General features: G+C 40.0%; 1 long non-coding RNA gene across 1 annotated transcript; it reads right to left on the reverse strand.

Annotated features, from left to right (window-relative positions):
- Positions 1-345: 345 nt before the first annotated feature.
- Positions 346-15,426, reverse strand: LOC128702594 (uncharacterized). The gene is made up of 5 exons (XR_011391027.1): positions 15,369-15,426; positions 10,318-10,455; positions 6,832-7,009; positions 6,455-6,534; positions 346-695 (listed from the first exon to the last, which is right to left on the reverse strand). It is a non-coding gene; the product is annotated as an uncharacterized lncRNA (long non-coding RNA).
- Between the last annotated feature and the right edge of the window lie 560 nt (positions 15,427-15,986).

Below are 15,986 nucleotides of genomic sequence, written 5' to 3' on the forward strand. Positions count from 1 at the left end.
ATGATTTGTACCTTTCACTGCCTTTGATTTCACATAACCATCACTGGATAACCTATCTTTAGACTGCAAAGAATCACTTTTGCTCTCATTCTTTTTCTTTTTAAACTCGACATTTTTAAGATTGTTGTTCTTGTTAGATTAAGAATCAGCAGTAAAGTGATCTTTACTCAGTTCTCTGGAGAAGTTATCCTCACTTGTTTTTCTCACCGTCTTCTGCTTCCGTGGGCTTAACAAATAAACAGGATACTTTTTATTAGGATACACTTCTTCAAATATATCACGTTGAAAGAATGTAAACAATGTCTTGCGATGAACGCCAAGATACACTCTAAGCCAATTTTTGTTCATGTTTTTCACATACTGTTATATTTGTTCTGCATATTTTTCCTTAAGTTCTTCACAACGTTCAGTATATCTTTGCTTCTCATCCTTGGACAGGTTTTTCCCATTCTTTTAAACACACATTTTTGATCTGGGACTGTGATTCACATTGACTGTGCCAAATGTTTTAACCTCATACAGAAGAGCATAAAAGGGTTCTTAGGAGGTTTGCATGGTTCATCAAGAAACTCTGGGAAGGACATTTCAAATTTTATCACATTTTTAAATGCTTCGGATGATTTTAACAGTTGACGACGGGTACTTGCAGATGGGGCGGTTTTCTTAGGATTTTTTGTTTTCTTAATTTTACCTCCCTGTGAAAAACATTAGTTAAATAAGTTTTATATATTTTGATAAGACTAAATGAGAAATACAGTGTTTTCTTAAGCTGTTATTAAACTACACAAGATGGTACAGTTTTAAAATAATTAACCAGATAGTAACCAAAAATATATCTGCTGAATTGAAAATGACTCATCTTTCACTTTTCTCTTACTAGCTGTTACCACTCCTTTACCTAGACAGACACCCAAACATTTTACACATTGCAGCCACTGACCCCAATGTCTCCATCACCTCCACACTGACTACCACATCTCTACTGCACTGGTTTCTCCTTGTATGAGAATTGAACTTAATTGGTTCCTAGGTGGTGTTGTGAAAGGGTTTCTTTTTTGGGTCACCCTGCCTCGGTGGGAGACGGCTAGCGTGTTGAAATTATGTAAATAAATATACAGTGGTTCCTCGTTTATCGTCGTTAATCCGTTCCTGGGAGTGCAACGATTATCGAAATAGACTATTTTCGAATCAATTTTCCCCTTAAGAAATAATGTAAATACAATTAATCCGTTCCTGACACCCAGAAGTATTAAAACAAAATTTTTTTTTTACATGAAATATAGATGTAATACAATGGGACATGATGAATGAAACATTAACAGCATAACACTTACCTTTATTAGCAATTCTTCTTAGTGTATGGAAGACCGAAGGAGGAAAGATTGGTTTAGTTACTGTTTGCAAGGGGAATCCCCTTCCATCAACACCTTAGGTACCAAGTCCTTTACCGGGGTTACTTCTGTTTCTTAACCCTTAAACGGTCCAAACAGATCGACGTTCAAATTCGTATTGCTACAAAAGTAGATCTAATTTTTTTTACATGTTTTCAAATGTAAAACAAAAAAGAAGATCTACATTTTTTACATACTTTCAGATGTTGAAAAAACGTATATATACGTTTGGACCATTTAAGGGTTAATGACATTAGGACCAGCTTGAGTCACTGGAGTCCTGTCTCGCAAAAAGTGTCCAGAGAGCTCTGTTTCTGGTGTTTACCTGGAGTTTACCTGGAGAGAGTTTCGGGGGTCAATGCCCCCGCGGCCCGGTCTGTGACCAGGCCTCCTGGTGGATCAGCGCCTGATCAACCAGGCTGTTGCTGCTGGCTGCACGCAAACCAACGTACGAGCCACAGCCCGGCTGATCGGGAACTGACTTTAGGTGCTTGTCCAGTGCCAGCTTGAAGACTGCCAGGGGTCTGTTGGTAATCCCCCTTATGTGTGCTGGGAGGCAGTTGAACAGTCTCGGGCCCCTGACACTTATTGTATGGTCTCTTAACGTACTAGTGACACCCCTGCTTTTCATTGGGGGGATGGTGCATCGTCTGCCAAGTCTTTTGCTTTCGTAGTGAGTGATTTTCGTGTGCAAGTTCGGTACTAGTCCCTCTAGGATTTTCCAGGTGTATATAATCATGAATCTCTCCCTCCTGCGTTCCAGGGAATACAGGTTTAGAAACCTCAAGCGCTCCCAGTAATTGAGGTGTTTTATCTCCGTTATGCGCGCCGTGAAAGTTCTCTGTACATTTTTTAGGTCAGCAATTTCACCTGCCTTGAAAGGTGCTGTTAGAGTGCAGCAATATTCCAGCCTAGATAGAACAAGTGACCTGAAGAGTGTCATCATGGGCTTGGCCTCCCTAGTTTTGAAGGTTCTCATTATCCATCCTGTCATTTTTCTAGCAGATGCGATTGATACAATGTTATGGTCCTTGAAGGTGAGATCCTCCGACATAATCACTCCCAGGTCTTTGACGTTGGTGTTTCGCTCTATTTTGTGGCCAGAATTTGTTTTGTACTCTGATGAAGATTTAATTTCCTCATGTTTACCATATCTGAGTAATTGAAATTTCTCATCGTTGAACTTCATATTGTTTTCTGCAGCCCACTGAAAGATTTGGTTGATGTCCGCCTGGAGCCTTGCAGTGTCTGCAATGGAAGACACTGTCATGCAGATTCGGGTGTCATCTGCAAAGGAAGACACGGTGCTGTGGCTGACATCCTTGTCTATGTCGGATATGAGGATGAGGAACAAGATGGGAGCTAGTACTGTGCCTTGTGGAACAGAGCTTTTCACCGTAGCTGCCTCGGACTTTACTCTGTTGACGACTACTCTCTGTGTTCTGTTAGTGAGGAAATTATAGATCCATCGACCGACTTTTCCTGTTATTCCTTTAGCGCGCATTTTGTGCGCTATTATGCCATGGTCACACTTGTCGAAGGCTTTTGCAAAGTCTGTATATATTACATCTGCATTCTTTTTGTCTTCTAGTGCATTTAGGACCTTGTCGTAGTGATCCAGTAGTTGAGACAGACAGGAGCGACCTGTTCTAAACCCATGTTGCCCTGGGTTGTGTAACTGATGGGTTTCTAGATGGGTGGTGATCTTGCTTCTTAGGACCCTTTCAAAGATTTTTATGATATGGGATGTTAGTGCTATTGGTCTGTAGTTCTTTGCTGTTGCTTTACTGCCCCCTTTGTGGAGTGGGGCTATGTCTGTTGTTTTTAGTAACTGAGGGACGACCCCCGTGTCCATGCTCCCTCTCCATAGGATGGAAAAGGCTCGTGATAGGGGCTTCTTGCAGTTCTTGATGAACACAGAGTTCCATGAGTCTGGCCCTGGGGCAGAGTGCATGGGCATGTCATTTATCGCCTGTTCGAAGTCATTTGGCGTCAGGATAACATCGGATAGGCTTGTGTTAATCAAATTTTGTGGCTCTCTCATAAAAAATTCATTTTGATCTTCGACTCTCATTCTGGTTAGCGGCTTGCTAAAAACTGAGTCATATTGGGACTTGAGTAGCTCACTCATTTCCTTGTTGTCATCTGTGTAGGACCCATCTTGTTTAAGTAGGGGCCCAATACTGGACGTTGTTCTCGATTTTGATTTGGCATAGGAGAAGAAATACTTTGGGTTTCTTTCGATTTCATTTATGGCTTTTAGTTCTTCCCGCGATTCCTGACTCCTAAAGGATTCTTTTAGCTTAAGTTCGATGCTTGCTATTTCTCTGACCAGTGTCTCCCTGCGCATTTCAGATATATTGACCTCTTTTAGCCGCTCTGTTATTCTTTTCCGTCGCCTGTAAAGGGAGCGCCTGTCTCTTTCTATTTTACATCTACTCCTCCTTTTTCTTAGAGGAATAAGCCTTGTGCATACATCGAGTGCCACCGAGTTAATCTGTTCTAGGCATAAGTTTGGGTCTGTGTTGCTTAGTATATCTTCCCAGCTTATATCGGTTAGGACTTGGTTTACTTGGTCCCACTTTATGTTTTTGTTATTGAAGTTGAATTTGGTGAATGCTCCCTCGTGACTAGTCTCATTATGTCGGTCTGGGGCTCCACGCATACATGTCTGAACCTCAATTATGTTGTGATCTGAGTATATTGTTTTTGATATGGTGACATTTCTTATCAGATCATCATTGTTAGTGAAGATGAGGTCTAGTGTATTCTCCAGTCTAGTAGGCTCTATTATTTGCTGGTTTAAATTGAATTTTGTGCAGAGATTTAAAAGCTCGTGTGAGTGTGAGTTTTCATCAGAGATGCCTCCTGGTGTTATTACTGCAACAATATTATTTGCTATATTCCTCCATTTTAGGTGCCTTAAGTTGAAATCCCCCAGGAGCAAGATGTTGGGTGCAGGAGCTGGAAGATTTTCCAGACAGTGGTCAATTTTTAACAGCTGTTCCTGGAATTGCTGGGATGTTGCATCCGGAGGCTTGTAGACTACCACAATGACTAGGTTTTGGTTCTCGACCTTTACTGCTAAAACTTCCACTACGTCATTTGAGGCATTAAGCAGTTCTGTGCAAACAAGTGACTCTGCAATGTACAGGCCAACCCCCCCCTTTTGCCTGTTCACTCTGTCACATCTGTATAGGTTGTAACCTGGGATCCATATTTCGTTGTCCAAGTGATCCTTTATGTGGGTCTCAGTGAAAGCCGCGAACATTGCCTTTGCCTCTGCAAGCAGTCCACGGATGAAAGGTATTTTGTTGTTTGTTGCTGGCTTTAGACCCTGTATATTTGCAAAGAAGAATGTTATCGGACTGGTGGTATTGTTGGTACTGGGGGGGGATTTTTTTTCCGGCATTAGTATCTGTATCTGTTGGTTTGGAGTGGAGGCCATCGACTGTGGTTCCACTCCAGGAATGACTGGATTTGGTGTACGATTTCTGCCATTTCCTGCCAGTTTTTTTTCCTTCCTGGCACTAAAAAACCTCTCCCTCTTGAGTGGCTGTGGCTACCCAGGTTTTCCCATGGCCTGGATGTTTTGTATCTTTTTGTCCCCTTTAGATGGTATGCCTGGCAATTTAAGTTATAGCACAGTCTTTCCTGTACTGAAGAGGTACACATTTCAGGGTGAAAAAGCTTACAGGAAGGGAGTTTGCATTTTCCTGTTGTCATATGGGCATGACATTTTCTAGGGTGGTCATAGTTGCATGTCCCATCTGTTTTTCCAGATTTCCCATGCCAGCAGATACCAAGTGCATAGTATGTGCACAGGCTTGGTTTCCGTTTGCCTTGGGTTTCTGTGACTGTATTCCCTGTTGGTGCATGTTTCCCTGTCTTACTCCTATCCTCCCTAGCACCAACAATGGAGCTCCCACCAGTTGTTTTTGGTAATTTATCCTCACTATTGCTATTGGAGTCCTCTTGTTTGCTATTTCCTGCGGTATTTCTAGTCTAAAATGGGCCAAGACTGTCACTGTACAAGTTGCCGATATGGTTTGCAACATCCTTCTCATGGTGATGTTTCTCCATAAATCTTTCCATCCTACCCCACATTTCGAAAATCTCCTTAATTTCTGAAGAAGGCACCTTCTTCCATCTCTTCCTCCTCTGCAGCAAGATTCTGAGCTGCGATCTGTTGCTGTTCCTGCTGAAGCTCTTGCAGCTCCTCAGTGGTTAGCTCTTTGTTGTGGTCCTCCACCAACTCTTCCACATCCTCCAAACTCACATCCAACCCCATGGAACTCTCCAATGCCAAAATAGAGTTCACAACTGACAGGCTCATCAGGGTCAGCCACAAACCCTTCAAAATCCCTCTTGTGGACAAAATCTGGCCACAATTTTCTCCAAGCAGAGTTCCAAGTCCTGGTAGTCACTTCCTAGCCTTTTCACAAATAATCCATGTCATAGGACTATCTACTGCTAATTGTTTCTTGTTTATCCACCAATAATAACTTCTCAACCTCTGAGTACTGGTGATCTCATTTTTGTCAGCATATTTACCCCCTTTGCAACAACAGCTTCCTTGATTTCCTTTTTCTTGGCCACGATGGACGATATGGTTGTACGGGATTTATTATACATCCTGGCCAGCTCGGCCTCACGTACGCCACTTTCATATTGTTCAACGATGTTTTTCTTAAATTCAATCATATTCCTCACCTTTACCAAAGGCTTGGCACTAAGAGCTTTCTTTGGAGCCATGGTAACTTATTTAGCACTTGCAAGCACTAAAATGAATCAAATATTATGAAATTTTGTATGAACATGTGAGGGGACCATCGCTCACTGGTAAACAATGGCACACTGGCGGCTCAGAGCCGTGAGTACGTGTCCAGGACAAACGGCGATTAGAGAGTCAACCGACCATTTATGAGCCAATGTTTGGACTAAAATAACGTGACAATTTCCGAAAAGGACAACTATTGAGCCCGACTATCATTGAGGGACCACTGTATATCTAGCTCTACTGTTCCTCTTGAGCAAAAGAGATAATTTTGTACAGTACTCACAAGTAGTATCTCATAAACAACGTTAACTCGTCTTGATTATTTTCCCAATCATCTATCTGCATTCTGTACTTCTCCATTTCCTGGAAAACAAATGAATTTCTGGCATCATTATAAATTTTTAGTAACAATGAAATTTTGAATTGGAGCTGCCCTACCATTCTTAAAATCATACTTGGTTATGTCTCATTCCCTAGGTAGTGAGGCCAAGCAAAAGTTCAATGTTTCACTGCAAATACAATAATCCAAGAGTGAGGTGTAGCAATCAGTTTAACACAAAAGGCACTAGCACCATTATTAATTTGCTTCCATTATTAATTTCTACTGTTATCAATTCACTGCATATTCATAAATTTCTTGTAAACGGTTCTGATCACTACCTTATCTAGTAAATATTTGAAATTTAGTTTTCTTGAAGAGGGCAGGCTTTTGTACCTCTCCATAGCCACCACGAGCTTCTCTGAACCTGAAAACTGGTCCAACTCTCCAGTCTTCTAGAGTTCATGATAATACATCATGCTAGGTGTGGTGGGAGGAAGCATTGGCATTCTCTTGTATCTGAAAATATAGGAACATTTGTAGTACCTTGAATAATAAAGGGGATAAAACAAATTACACTATCAATAAGTGTAATTAAAGAATGGCCTATCTGTGAATAGGGCACAATCTCATATGCCTCATTAATGAGAAGGGAAGCTACCAAGTAAGTATACAAGATTTACCAAGAACAAAAAAAAAAAAAAAAAAACCAGCAATGCTGCCAGAGTAGAAAGCATTCTGAAGGATGGATAAGGAATGGTTCATTTGATAAAAGTGTCACACGTGTCTTCTCAGTACAATACAGTCTTGTGTTACAATGAGAGGGAGTCACCATAGTTCTGAGTTATGATTTGCCCCTCAAAGGAGTTTAGTTTTGAGTTGTGGCGAAAAATTGAAGATATGATATGCATTTGCTCTTTAATTATGCCATCTGTGTTACCATGTCATCATGGCCCCTAAAGTGTGCAATGACCAGGATATCTATGAAGCTCAAAAAAGTGTTAAAAACAAGATGCAGGAGTTAGAAGGGCATTGGTGTCTGAGTACGGCTTTCCACTATCAACCATCTTATTAAGCAATGACATTATAGAGGATATTTCAGTGGCCGATGAATCTAAGCTAATGAAAATAAGGCAGAGAAATTATCACACAGATGGAAAGACTAGTTACTGTAGATAAGAGAGAAGCAGATGAAGGACAATGCCTGCATGCTATATCTAAGCCAGCCCTTGTAGATTTAGCACTTAATTCTGATAAAAATAATACATCTGAGCATGCAAAGCGCAGGGTGCAGTAAAAGTTGCCCTTACAGGGTTTTGGGATGAATTACCATAGAATCTTATTTTGTGGTTTTGAGTCAGTAGTTTTGGGTTATGTTACATCTGGAGCAGATTAATACTGCAACTCAAGGTACCCATGTATATAATACTGCAACTCAAGGTACCCATGTATATAATACTGCAACTCAAGGTACCCATGTATATAATACTGCAACTCAAGGTACCCATGTATATAATACTGCAACTCAAGGTACCCATGTATATAATACTGCAACTCAAGGTACCCATGTATATAATACTGCAACTCAAGGTACCCATGTATATAATACTGCAACTCAAGGTACCCATGTATATAATACTGCAACTCAAGGTACCCATGTATATAATACTGCAACTCAAGGTACCCATGTATATAATACTGCAACTCAAGGTACCCATGTATATAATACTGCAACTCAAGGTACCCATGTATATAATACTGCAACTCAAGGTACCCATGTATATAATACTGCAACTCAAGGTACCCATGTATATAATACTGCAACTCAAGGTACCCATGTATATAATACTGCAACTCAAGGTACCCATGTATATAATACTGCAACTCAAGGTACCCATGTATATAATACTGCAACTCAAGGTACCCATGTATATAATACTGCAACTCAAGGTACCCATGTATATAATACTGCAACTCAAGGTACCCATGTATATAATACTGCAACTCAAGGTACCCATGTATATAATCAGAACATACACACAAAATGGAACATTACTCCTCACTCAAGGAAGATCTGTCCATCACTTTTGAGAGGACCCTCAATGATGGGAAATACAAAATCAGGATTTTTCTCCACGTATTCATCTGCACTTTTCTGTGAAGCAGCAAAATAAAAGCAATTAGGGTAATTCACAAAGCAAATACAGAACAAGGAAAAATGCTGATTGACAGTAATACAGTAATGTATAAAACAAATTTGAACTATGGTGGAACACTAATTTAAACATTAACAGAGATTAATATCAACATTAAATGCAATCTTTTTGTTTTATACAGTTTATTACTTTTAATCCAAACTGTGCATGTGTAGTGATACTGCTCCTGTGGGGAGCAGCAGCAGGATAATACTGCACCACCTCTCGGGGCCCTTAACAACAACAACAACAGTTTGGTGTGTGTCATGGGCGCCAACACATGGTGTGTGATTCTCTTCTCTTCTATCCCTATATTAGTGATGCAGATTACATGGCGAGTTTAAATATGTGGCCTGTAGTTATAACTTTTCTCTTGACATATGCAAGACATCACCATCCCTGTAGAAGCCGTTATTAGATGTACTAGTCATTATATTTTGTTGTTGCAGAAGTACTATGAAGATTCTATGTTCAATAAAGCCTAGAGATAAGGCCTGTGTTTCTATCACAACAGCATGACCACAAACTTTCCTCTGCAGCCAAAATTGAGGTATGAACAAAAATCAAGAGAATATACACTTAGTTGGCAGTCTCCCATCAAGGCAGTGCAACCCAAAGCAAGAGAAACTTTCACCATCCTTCACACAATCCCTATCCTGCAGAGGCACTCAGATTGACAGTTCAGACATCACTCCAAACTGCAAATATCCAAAACCCCTCTTTAAAGTGCAGGCATTGTACTTCCCCACCTCCAGGACTCAAATCTGGCTAACCAGTTTCTCTGAATCCCTTCACAAAATATTACCCTGTTCACACTCCAACTCTTCATCAGATTCCCCCCAAGAAACTATTCATCTCCATTCACTATCTAACATGCAATACCTTGGTGGAAAACAAATATGGATTAATTTTCTTAAGAATATTAAAAATGTTTGATCATCTACCACTAAAAGTACGTGCCCTTTTCCAAAAAAATCTAATTTTTTGTTATAAAAATTTAAATGTCTGCAGTAGGTGGGATGAGAGGTGTGGAAATAGTGTAATGTATTCATCATTTATAAGCCAGTAGTGAACCTGCATTTTTGGGGCCCTGAAGCTTCAACTGTTATGGGGGTCCTTCACAACCAGCAAAACTATCATTTTGTATTTAATTACACTTTTTAAAAACTCATACAGTAGACCCAAAAATTGTAAGCTATGTGGACTAAAGTGGCTTCTGGGGCCCCTGTGGGTTTAGGGGTCCTGAAGCTTCAGCTTCATTAGTTTTATTGTCGATCCACCCGACATAAGTTGCTGATCCTGAAGACATCTGTGGCTGAAGTAATTCATAAAAATTCCACACTGTCCAGAGGAAATTATCAAGTGTTTCACTGCTTTCTGGACAACTATTAGTAAGTCACAAAAGTATGAAAACCAAGATGCGAGAGAAAGAAAAGAAATGGGGAAAAAAAAGGTAAAAAAAGTTGGAAGATATGTCAAGTGATAAAAACATCCAGTTTGGACTAAATAATGGTCTGGGATGGAAGAAAATGTCTAGTTTTCTCTCAAAAGTACAGCTTTTTTGTAAATCATTATATAGTAGTGAGGAATAGCCTTTCAGATTTTAACAGCTACAAAACCATTTTGACTTGCCTTGTACTCTTAAAACTCTCCGAGTGTAGTAATGATATGCTTCAATTTTTCTTCCTTCTCAAGATTTTGAAATTTCTGTTTACATTCTTTATATGTCATAGCTTCTTTGTTTGGCAGTTTTTCCTCAGTAGTCCAGATCTGTTGAGAAATTGGCTAAGTTAGTTTTCCCTATGATTATCATAATACTACTACTAATAATAATAATGGTACAACAATTTTCTGGGAGGTGATGGTTTGGCACCTCTTCTGGTCAGGACCAAATTACGAATGCACTCTAAAATCCCTTAACCCTTTCAGGGTTTCGGCTGTACTAGTACGGTTTACTAGCCAGTGTCCATGACGTACTAGTAGGCATAAATTCTAGCGCCTTCAAATCTAGCGAGAGAAAGCTGGTAGGCCTACATATGAAAGAATGGGTCTATGTGGTCAGTGTGCACAATATAAAAAAAATCCTGCAGCACACTGAGTAATGAGAAAAGAAAAAATAAACTGACCGTGTTTTTGGATTAAAACATTGACTTTGCACTATACAGTGGAACCTCAAAAATCGAACTGCTCCCAGCACGACCAATTATGTAAGTGTATTTTTGTAAGTGCTTTTATAAGTGTATTTTTGAGGGTATGAAATGGACTAATCTAATTTACATTATTCCTGATGGGAATAAATTCATTCGGTAAAGGCACTTGAACAGCCTTCTGGGCCGAAGAAAGTTCGATATTTGAGGTTCCACTGTATTTTCGTATGGTATTTATTGTTGTATTCTAGTTTTCCTGGTCTAATTGTATAGAATGGAAGACATATTACAGAAATCGAGATGATTTTGACTTGTTTTATAATAAAAAGTACCTTGAAATTGAGCTCTAAGCAGCAGAAATGTTCGATTTTTACCCAAGTTCAAAACTAAACAAATCATGCCAAGCGTCCAATACACATCAACTGGCGAGTAATATTCTTTCTTAAGTGCACCGATATTATTTATACCATTTCTACATTAATGCAGTAGTCTGCATAACAGTAAATCTTATTCTTTTTTGAGAGAATAAAAATTCAAAGTGGAAAGCAAAAGAAATAAATGTAAGAGGGGCCTGGGGACATGACTAATGTTTTTAGTTTAATATGTTTATTATGCACCCCATACCCATCCTGTGGGCGGTAGTCAAAAGATTACAGAGGTACATAATTGGTCCAGGGACTGGGCCTCAAAGTTTTGATAGCTGAGCAAGTTACAGAGGTAATGAATTCACAATTTACAAAGGTAATGAACTCACAATTTACAAAGGTAATGAACTCCAGGTAGGTCTAGTCACAATCATGACAAGTTACAAAGGTATTTACAACAAGGAAATGAGTGAGCTACTCAAGTCCCAATATGACTCAGTTTTTAGCAAGCCGCTAACCAGACTGAGAGTCGAAGATCAAAATGAATTTTTTATGAGAGAGCCACAAAATTTGATTAACACAAGCCTATCCGATGTTATCCTGACGCCAAATGACTTCGAACAGGCGATAAATGACATGCCCATGCACTCTGCCCCAGGGCCAGACTCATGGAACTCTGTGTTCATCAAGAACTGCAAGAAGCCCCTATCACGAGCCTTTTCCATCCTATGGAGAGGGAGCATGGACACGGGGGTCGTCCCACAGTTACTAAAAACAACAGACATAGCCCCACTCCACAAAGGGGGCAGTAAAGCAACAGCAAAGAACTACAGACCAATAGCACTAACATCCCATATCATAAAAATCTTTGAAAGGGTCCTAAGAAGCAAGATCACCACGCATCTAGAAACCCATCAGTTACACAACCCAGGGCAACATGGGTTTAGAACAGGTCGCTCCTGTCTGTCTCAACTATTGGACCACTACGACAAGGTCCTAAATGCACTAGAAGACAAAAAGAATGTAGATGTAATATATACAGACTTTGCAAAAGCCTTCGACAAGTGTGACCATGGCGTAATAGCGCACAAAATGCGTGCTAAAGGAATAACAGGAAAAGTCGGTCGATGGATCTATAATTTCCTCACTAACAGAACACAGAGAGTAGTCGTCAACAGAGTAAAGTCCGAGGCAGCTACGGTGAAAAGCTCTGTTCCACAAGGCACAGTACTCGCTCCCATCTTGTTCCTCATCCTTATATCCGACATAGACAAGGATGTCAGCCACAGCACCGTGTCTTCCTTTGCAGATGACACCCGAATCTGCATGACAGTGTCTTCCATTGCAGACACTGCAAAGCTCCAGGCAGACATCAACCAAATCTTTCAGTGGGCTGCAGAAAACAATATGAAGTTCAACGATGAGAAATTTCAATTACTCAGATATGGTAAATATGAGGAAATTAAATCTTCATCAGAGTACAAAACAAATTCTGGCCACAAAATAGAGCGAAACACCAACGTCAAAGACCTGGGAGTGATCATGTCGGAGGATCTCACCTTCAAGGACCATAACATTGTATCAATCGCATCTGCTAGAAAAATGACAGGATGGATAATGAGAACCTTCAAAACTAGGGAGGCCAAGCCCATGATGACACTCTTCAGGTCACTTGTTCTATCTAGGCTGGAATATTGCTGCACACTAACAGCACCTTTCAAGGCAGGTGAAATTGCCGACCTAGAAAATGTACAGAGAACTTTCACGGCGCGCATAACGGAGATAAAACACCTCAATTATTGGGAGCGCTTGAGGTTCCTAAACCTGTATTCCCTGGAACGCAGGAGGGAGAGATACATGATTATATACACCTGGAAAATCCTAGAGGGACTAGTACCGAACTTGCACACGAAAATCACCCACTACGAAAGCAAAAGACTTGGCAGACGATGCACCATCCCCCCAATGAAAAGCAGAGGTGTCACTAGCACGTTAAGAGACCATACAATAAGTGTCAGGGGCCCGAGACTGTTCAACTGCCTCCCAGCACACATAAGGGGGATTACCAACAGACCCCTGGCAGTCTTCAAGCTGGCACTGGACAAGCACCTAAAGTCAGTTCCGGATCAGCCGGGCTGTGGCTCGTATGTTGGTTTGCGTGCAGCCAGCAGCAACAGCCTGGTTGATCAGGCTCTGATCCACCAGGAGGCCTGGTCTCAGACCGGGCCGCGGGGGCGTTGACCCCCGGAACTCTCTCCAGGTAAACTCCAGGTAAACAGATTACAGAGGTACACAATGGGTCCAGGGACCGGGCTCCAAAGTTTTGATGACTAATGAACAGAGGAAATGTTATTTTAGTGCCAGGAATGTCTTTGTTTATTCTGGACCCTATTTGGAAATTGGCATCTTTTGAAATTTGTGTGAAATTGGCAAAATTGCTAAATTCTGATCATTGTTGTGGATAGTTGAAATTGGTAAATTGGTGGTTTCTTGTACTCGTTCGATAGAAAAAATGGAGTTCTAGCGAAATAGTTATGATTTTTGTCGACTACTACATTGGAATTGGCCAAAAATAGGGCTCAAAGTGGGCAAAATCGCCGATGCGTAAACATCGTCGAGACCGCTAGCTTCGCGAGAGCATAATTCCAAGTTTTTTATCAAATTTCACACTTTTGGTGTCATTATGATCGGGAAAAGATTATCTTTTCATAAGAAAAAATAAGTTTTTTTTTGAAATTTGGGGGACCCTGAGAACAAGTCTCTGAGAGGGCCTGTGGACCCTGAAAGGGTTAACTACCAGATTAGTTTACACTGCCCACAGGATGGGTATGGGGTACACATTAAACTACTAACTGGGCGGATACAGATGACACTGGTGTGCGCTCGTATTTTACACTGCAGTTGGTGGCAATATCTCGATTTAATGCGATTTTTTTTTATAGTTACATTTAACCCTAGCTATGGCTTCTAAGATAGATATAAGTGTCAGTGGTGAAGCTGAAAGACTTTCTGCTGACAAATTGAACTGTCAGGTGTATTAATCAGAGACAGGACAATGCAGCTTGGTGATGGAACAAGAGCTAATTAATCTATTTGATGCATGAACAATTACACAGGGAAAGATTAAAGCACTTTAAACAACTTTGTTTGGGTGAAATGTTGTAAAAGATTAGTGCTACAGTTAAAATAAAATTTATAAAATTAACTGCTCTGGGAGCAACATTTCATGACCTCTCTTGGTCAAGCAAAAATGGATAATCCAGCAAGGAAAAAATTGAAGCTATTCCTTCCCTTCTGATTATTTCCTATTTTACAGGTACTTTGCGATCGAGAGCTTTCCAGTGAATATAACAATAATTTATAGTACAGCAATTTGTAAAGACTAACCAGTAATAGAAGTAATTAACAAAAATGCCCAATAAAATACCTGTATTAACAAGAGTATAAAAAAAAGTTTGTCCTGGAACTTTGTTCACTCCAAATATACACGATGCACGAGAAATAATTTTATAGAGGCAAAAGTACATGCGACATAAATTGAACTGCTGTGAGTAACTGTTGTGATATCAGGAGAGGTAAAAATGCGAGGTCAGGCAAGGTGAACAGCTGAGGTCAGCTCAGGAGACAGCTCCTAGGTGATCCCACAATAGTTCACTTGACCTGACATCAGTGAAGTTCGGTTTACCTCACATATACTAATGTAGCTGAAATTATGCCCACCATAACACTGTTGACAATACGTGACTGTCGTGTCGAATATGTGAAACTGGTCAATTAGCAAGAACTTATTTAAAATTAAGTCCTTTCTAAAATTTTCTCTTATACGTTTAAACATATATTTTTTCATTAATGTTAACGTAATCATTTTTAATTTTGCACCAAAAGAATCTTAGAAAACTTACCTAACCTTATTATAAGAAGAGCAATTTATTTTAGCCTAACCCAACTAAATATATTTTAAATACATTTACAATAATTTAGTACTAAACAAACACAATCAAATATATTTTTTTTCGTTAGGTTCAGAATGATTTTGGCGAAATTATTGCATACACAAATTTTCACTTGTCCTATATGGCAAGATGAACGTTGCTATTTAAGCCAAGATCGCAAGTTCTGCTTATTCGGCACGACATGACTATGTACTATTAACTACAAAGAACTATCTTACCTCAGGTGGTGATCTAGGAAGGTCAACTGAACACCACTTTCTCATTTTATTTCTGAAAGTAAAACGTTTTAATATTATGACACAACATTAACGTTGTAAAAGCAGCAAGGCATGAAAAATATTTAACAAATGCCTAAAGTGAATTTTATTTTTTTTATTAACACATCGGCCAATTCCCACGAAGGCAGGGTGGCCAGAAAAAGAAAAACTTTCGTCATTCACTCCATCACTGTCTTGCCAGAGGCGTGCTTTACACTAGTTATAAAACTGCAACATTAACACCCCTCCTTCAGAGTGCAGGCACTGTACTTCCCATCTCCAGGACTAGTCCGACCTGCCGGTTTCATAAGAACATAAGAACATAAGAATGTAGGAACACTGCAGAAGGCCTACTGGCCCATACGAGGCAGGTCCTTATCAAAACGACATCTACCTAAAGCTACTCAAGAAACAACTCCTGCACCCCCCAACACCAATCAAACCCAGCCCCTCCCACTCATATATTTGTCAAGTCTCTTCTTAAAGCTACCCAAGGTCCTAGCCTCTATCACCCCACTGGGAAGACTGTTCCACGCATCTACAACTCTGTTAGAAAACCAGTACTTACCTATGTCCTTT

The sequence above is a fragment of the Cherax quadricarinatus genome, unplaced genomic scaffold, assembly GCF_038502225.1.
Source record: "Cherax quadricarinatus isolate ZL_2023a unplaced genomic scaffold, ASM3850222v1 Contig25, whole genome shotgun sequence".
In the NCBI taxonomy this organism is placed as follows: Eukaryota; Metazoa; Arthropoda; class Malacostraca; order Decapoda; family Parastacidae; genus Cherax; species Cherax quadricarinatus.